Source organism: Meleagris gallopavo, unplaced genomic scaffold, assembly GCF_000146605.3.
Source record: "Meleagris gallopavo isolate NT-WF06-2002-E0010 breed Aviagen turkey brand Nicholas breeding stock unplaced genomic scaffold, Turkey_5.1 ChrUn_random_7180001957478, whole genome shotgun sequence".
Taxonomy (NCBI): Eukaryota; Metazoa; Chordata; class Aves; order Galliformes; family Phasianidae; genus Meleagris; species Meleagris gallopavo.
Genome location: NW_011217665.1, coordinates 24,338 through 31,223, shown reverse-complemented (window position 1 = coordinate 31,223; position 6,886 = coordinate 24,338). Strand labels below are relative to the sequence as shown.

Below are 6,886 nucleotides of genomic sequence, written 5' to 3'. Positions count from 1 at the left end.
TGGAGTCCACTCTGAATGTGTCGAGCTGTAATTGTGAATTGTTCTTATTCTATTGTCTGCCACTATGAAGAAGCATTTGGCTTCGTGGTTTTTATCCGCCCTTCGGATAGCAGCACTGTGCAGTTAGAAAGCCTTACCCTGCTCGCGGGTTGAGAAGTGGCTGACAGGCAGAGCTCAGAGCGCCGCGATTCGCAGTGCAGAGTCTGGCTGCAGTCCTGAAACTGGCAGTGTTCCCTACGGGTCGGCGCTGGGCCTGGTCTTGTTCAACATCTTCATCACTGGCCTGGGTGAAGGGACGCAGCCCACCCTCAGCATGTTTGCTGATGGTACAAAACTGAGAGGGGCGGCTGACGGCCCAGAAGGCTGTGCTGCCATTCAACAAGACCTGGGCAGGCTGAAGAACGGAGCAGAGAGGAACCCTGCTCTGAGGCTTAACAAGAGGAAGTGTGGATTCTTGTGCCTGGGGAGGAACAACCACAGCACAGTGCAGGCGAGGGGATGACCTGCTGGAGAGGAACACTGAAGAGAAGGACCAGGGTATCCTGGTGGACAACAGGCTGGCCACGAGCCAGCAGTGTGCCCTGCTGGCCAAGAAAGCCAGGGGTATCTTGGGGTGCGTGAAAAGGACCATGGAGAGTAGATGAAGGGAGATGATCCTTCGCCTCTACTCTGCCCTGGTGAGGACACAGCTGGAATACTGTGTCCAGTTCTGAGCTGTCCAGTTCCAAAAGGACAGGGATCATCTAGAGAGAGTCCACTGGAAAGCCAAAAGATTAATAGAACCTGTAGCATCTCCTGCATGAGGAAAGGATCGGAGATTTGGAACTCTTCAGCGTGGAGAAGGCTGAGAGGTGATCCTACCAATGTTATTGGAAGTGTCTAATGTGTCTGATGTCTCTTCAGTACGGAATAGAGAAGGCTGAGAGGGGATCTCATAGCTGTTCTTAAGTATAAGAATGAGAACATTCCTGCATCCTTCCTCTCGACTGGGACTGCACTGTTCATCAACTCCTGCAGTTATACTGCAGCCTGGCTTCTCTGAAATGAGAGATAATTAAAACCTTCCCTGGTACTGCTTTCTCCACTCAGAATAGAAAGTGGCTCTCTCTCCATTACAAAAACCATTCCCAGCCCAGAACAAAGGCCAGAAGTTTCTGGTAAGTAGAGATCTCACCACAAGAAAGCAGGGCCCAGCATAATTTATATTGCTTCCTCCTTGCCATCTATGTGTGGGGCCTCAGTGTGATGACATCCTGGCTCAGATGCTATAAACAAGGCCATATTAATGGATCATAAACTCCTTGGAGGCTGGCTGGATGTCTGTATTAGGTTATGAGTTCCTGAAAGCAGAGATAACAGCAAGGTGAATCTGAGAATGGAAAGCTGAAGAAACGGGAGTTAGACACTGGAGAAATACTTCCCCTTTGCTAGTCCTGTTTATCTGAGCCTCTTGCAGAGAAGTTGGTGAGTGTGATTCTGGTTTTAGCATCACGTGGATGAGGAGGTCTGGGGAAAGCAGCACAACGTCAGATTGCAAATATGCCATTATAATGCTGCTGCTCCCTGAAACATCAGGCAATGTAAGAAATAGCCACCTGCAAGAGGAGCACAGAAGGCATAATGCGTCAAGGACTATGAGAAAATTCGCTTAGAGTCCAAGTCCAGATTGTAATTCATTTTCTGATAGCCCTTTTGGAGATTCATTCTGGATAACTTTACAACCATACTAAAACTAAAGAGTTCGCCTTTATTCTGATTATAGGGGACACCTCAAACCAGAACTCCTTACTACTTACAATCACAGAATCATACAATCACAAGGTTGGAAAGGACCTGCAAGATCATCTGGTCCAGCCATCCTCCCATCACCACTGCTGCCACAAGCTCTAAACCACATCTCGTAGCTCCTCTTCCAGGCGCCTCTTGGACGCCTCCAAGGACGGCGACTCCACCACCTCCCTGTGCAGCCACTCCAGTCAGGACGGGTTTAAGTGCTCATCCCAGTGCACTGCCAGAACGCCAGCAATCATTATTCTAATGAAATACACGTATGTAGCACCAATCCTTTTTTGTTTACAATACTGCCGTTTTTATATCCTCGTCAAAACAGATTTTAGTCTAACTATATAATAAATCTGAGAACTCATGATTTATTGGTCATCTAATGTAATCAATAAATCCTTTAATTTCTGCTTTCCAGGACACAGCCACTAGCCAGTAACCACAAACTGCTCTGTGGGACTCTCATGGAAACAACAGCCCTACTGGATGACAATTACCCACTGTTACATACAGCAAGAGATTTTAAACCAAAAGTTTATGAATTACTGCCCAGTGTTTATCCAGCTCTTCATGCACTACTGCCAAATGCTTTATAAAAATCCCTTATCTATCTCTGAGGTGCCAAAATTCCTTTTTTTCACACACTCTACCTTGAAGATATAAAATTTGATCTTTTCACCACTCTACTGGTGGAGAATTGAGACACACATTTGAGGAGAAAACAATATAACAGATTTTGCAGGCCTTTAAGTCACTGAAGAAACTATGAAACAGGCCATGTTTAATTATTGCATTTGGAGAGAAGCACAAGGCAGAGTCCTTCTATCTAGTGCACAGAGGGAGCTCGGAGATGCTTAGGGCTGTAGGTTGAAGTGGCTAGAAGAACAGCATCTCCATGCATCAGGACCTTAAAGAGAGGCAGAAACTTCCCTAATCGTAAGTTACAGAATCCAGTGTTGCTCATTTGTCTTTGAAAAACCCAACACTAGACAATAAATGAGTTTGAGTTGTTTAGAGAGAGAAAGCAAACTGAGAAGATGCGATAAGGTCTTTGAATAACACCAACATAAGTGGAATGCAGCATAAAATGGTGTAATTGGTGTACCAGAGTATCATGGGTGTTTATTCATAAAATGCCAATCACTGAATGTAAGTACAACATATATGTTCAGTAATGTATTACGTAAAATGAGAAAAAGCACCAGCTTTTTTTTCCTTAGTACAGGGACTCTAATGGTGGGTAAGGAGATGAGGAGCACTTCCCACCAAGGAGACGAATGCCAGAGTGGGGGTCAGTATAACTTGATTTGAAGTAGAAAAGCATCTTCCTGCAAGAAGGCTTCATTAAAGGCATTTTTCAGACAGCCTGGGTATTTTTAAAGAAAGACATGACCATAGCTCTGCCTAAGATCAGGCTTTTGTCCTTCAACACAGAATTGACAATATAACTTCATGAAGTTGTAATCTATTAGAAAGGAGACTTTAAAAGACCACAGTACTGCAAGGAATAAAACAGGTAAGCAAATCTCATAAAATTGTATTTCCACTGGTATTATAAATAGACGTATTATTATCTTGCTCAGAAATGTACAGTGCTTGTGTAGTTAATGACAATCATCACTCCCTCTCACAGTGTGCAACAACAACCCTTCCCATTTTGCCTAGGGCTGATACTGTATGAAGTGTCCAAGAATTTCACAAAACATGCCATTTTCATTTTATCACCATCAGTTGTAGGTAATTCCCCACGATCCTTTGGTCCAAGATCTCTGCAAAACAAAAACAAAAGACAACAAAACCCCATCTCAATACTGATTGCCCTCACATCTCCTCAGTTTGTTCTCTGCACGCTCCTTGATTCATAAACCTAAACCCATTACAATGCTGCTGCAAATATTCTTTCTCCAGTTTGGTATGTCGGCTATATCCTCACCTCATCTCTACTGGACAGTTTCTAAAAGGCAACAAAGCACACCACATCTTTTACCTTTTAAATCCCTTATAATGGTTTCCTGTGCTTTTTAATTTTTGGTACAAACCACAGGGTAATTACCTATTTCTGCTCTTCTATCATCAGTGGGATCAACATCTTTTGGTATCTTCTAAACTTCTTTCTGTCATTCTTTTTGAAAAAGAGGAGAAAAGATTCCACTGAGCATTGAAGAGACATTGGAACAGGTTGCTTCCTTCTTGGAGGCATTCAAGGCCAGGCTGGATCACAGAATCACAGAATGACCCAGGTTGGAAGGGACCTCAAGGATCACGAAGCTCCAACCCCCCACTACAGGCAGGGCCACCAACCTCCACATCTCACAGCAGCCCAGGCTGCCCAGGGCCTTGAACACCTCCAGGGATGGGGCTTTGAGCAACCTGGTCTTGTGAAGGTATCCCTGCCTGGAGCGGGGGGTTGGAACTAAGTGATCTTAAAGGTCTCTTTCAACCCAAAGCATCCTATGATTCCTTGACAGTGGATTATTTCGGTTTACAATATATTGGATTACTGTTTTTTCAGTTTCTTAAAAACGACTAGGAGCTGGTTCCTGTGATTGTAAGTTGTTTTGTTAATCGCTGCCTTTGATGACATAGCTGCCTTTTGTAAAGTATTTAGGATGTACACTCGGGAGTTGCATGTGTGTAGAGGACTTAGAGGTCATGTTGCTTATCTCCACATTTTGCCATATTGGCCTTAGCTTGACAAGGCCTTGCCTTGTAACAGAAGCCTCTGTGGTAATAGTAATGTATTTGAATAATAACAGGATTGAGATCTGAGATTTATATCATCTGTTCTCCAGGATTTTGCCACATTATCCTAGATTAGCAGATAAGTCCAGTCCTCCTCTCTTGCAGTATTTGAGAGCAACAAGACAAACAGGCAATGAAAGAGAAAGGTATTGATATCATTAATGTACAGCCCTGCCGCTCCACACCATGCACATATGTCGCCTTTATATCATAGAGCTTTTTCCAGATGGAAGCTGACAGAGAAACTGTGATGCAGCTGATAACCTTCAGCACGCATCCAAGTGATCAGACCAGTAAGAAAGATAAGGGAAAATGCTTCGCTGTTCAGCCCACGTCAAAGCCCCAGCACCCAGCATCTTGGTCCACCTTGAACTGAAGGCTCTGGCACTGGGTACGGTGCACCCTCCGGCGGGAGGAAGCACCACTCACTGAGCCTCTCGGGGACTCCGGTGTCCCAAACTCCGTGCTGAGCAGCCGGGCGCCTCGCTCTGGAGACTCCCTGTTTCTCATCGGGGTTCTCTGCCGTCATCTCTGAGGTCAGGAAGCAAAGGCCACGCCTTGCCTGCTCCTAAACAAAAGACTATAGATAGCTGTGGCAGCAAATGCTTCTCATTATGTGCTCCTCTCTCCTCAGACTGCCTGCCCAGTTGGGGGTGGGAGCAGCATGGGGCCCTGAGATGCCTGTGCTGCTCTGCTGTGTGTTTTCTGTTATGTGGGGTGAGGAGTGCATTCCTCACAGGCTTTGAATGTCTGCAAAGCCCCAGAGGAATCCTCGGAGGAGTGGGAGGAGAGATCGGGCACGGAAAAGTTACCCGTGCACATCAGGACAAGGCATCCCTCTCCTGCATCGGCCCGCAAAGGCGTCCAAACCTGAGGAAGTGCAAGTGCTATGGCAGCACGCCCTCTCAGTGTGCATTGAAAAGCCTTACACTTCCCACCAACAGAGCTTGTTTAGCTAGGCTTAGTCTGGCAAAACAGGGCAGGGATAAATCTGTCCGCTTGTGCGCTTAGAGTCAGTGCCGGACAGGTAAAGGAATCATTTCAGATTAAGACTGATTGTGAACCAAGAACAGATAGATATAAACTGGCTATTTTACATGCAACAAGAATTCGGGATACTGCTAGCTATTACAGCACTCAGGCTCCAAAACATCTTCTCAGAGTAAGAAAGACATAGGAGCAAAAATTCCAGAGCCTGATGAAATTGAGTGATTACAGGATTTCATACCTATGGCAGCTTGAGTTTGGACATGGAGGCCCAAGAATTACTGTGCACCACATTCTTTTCCTGCATCACAGAACTCCAATATAGAGCCTCTCCTCATGGAGTATGCATGCAGGGCCTTGTACCAAGGGCAGGAAACTAACCTCCCAGTCCCACTCCCTCTCAGCTTTATGTGTCTGATGCCTAGTTCATGTTTCAGTGTCTCTGACAGAGCTTGCACAGAAGATTGTTATGGATATAGAAACATGGGACTGGAAAAATCTTCCTGGGACAGCTGGATGCAGCGTTGAGTGGCCATTCCCTAACTTGCTGCCAAGCATTTTTTTTCATCATCGTTCTCAGGATGCTTGTAGAATTGGGAACATTGCAGGACCTGAAGTATCAGCAGGATAGGACAGCACTGCCCGTGAGCCTTAACTGCAATGAAATCCAAACATCATCTCCTCACTGCAGAGATAGGACGATCAACAAAATAACAAGCAGTTTGCATAAAAGAGCCCTGGAGGGAAGTCTTGATATCCCCGGAGAAAGTGCATACATCCAGAATATAAACAGAACTACTGAACTGCATCCTGCACTATAACCACATATATGAGCCACTTCAAATCTGCTGGGAATAGCCTAAAAGGCAACTCTACTAAAGTGCACCTCTGAAAAAAGAAATCTGTACTGCTACTGATGAAATGCTAGCAGTAGTAGCAATAGCAGGTCGAGGAGTGAGCTGCATGGGTCCCAGTTAGAAATACGCATGCTGACCGTTCTCTGCATTTTGTGATTCCAACTGATGCAATGCACAACATAATACTGCATGGACCACAAGATACGTAGCGACAACGAACACAGATGCAAGCATAGTCCTGGTGACACCTTGCTACGGTCAGGCCAGCACGGCTCTTCTACAACTCCCAGTGCAAACCCTAAGGAGAAATAGCAGGGACATCCTCCCCTCCCCAGCAGGCCATGCCCTGCCCGTTTCTCGATCACACCGCAGCTGTGAGCGCCCACAAAGCGACGGGCAGCTCCCGCGCCAGTGCTGCTCAAGAGCGCACGGAGCTCAGCGCCCTCGGGCAGCTCAGCAGCCCGGTGGGGAACTCAGCCCCGCGAGGCGCTCAGAGCCGCGCTGCCACACCCCAGCAC

At 46.2% G+C, this 6,886-nt stretch overlaps 1 long non-coding RNA gene across 1 annotated transcript; it reads right to left on the bottom strand.

Moving 5' to 3' along the window:
• Positions 1-1,733: 1,733 nt before the first annotated feature.
• Positions 1,734-6,880, bottom strand: LOC109365169. Its single transcript, XR_004162519.1, has 3 exons — positions 4,891-6,880; positions 3,836-3,904; positions 1,734-3,551 (listed from the first exon to the last, which is right to left on the bottom strand). It is a non-coding gene; the product is annotated as an uncharacterized LOC109365169 (long non-coding RNA).
• Between the last annotated feature and the right edge of the window lie 6 nt (positions 6,881-6,886).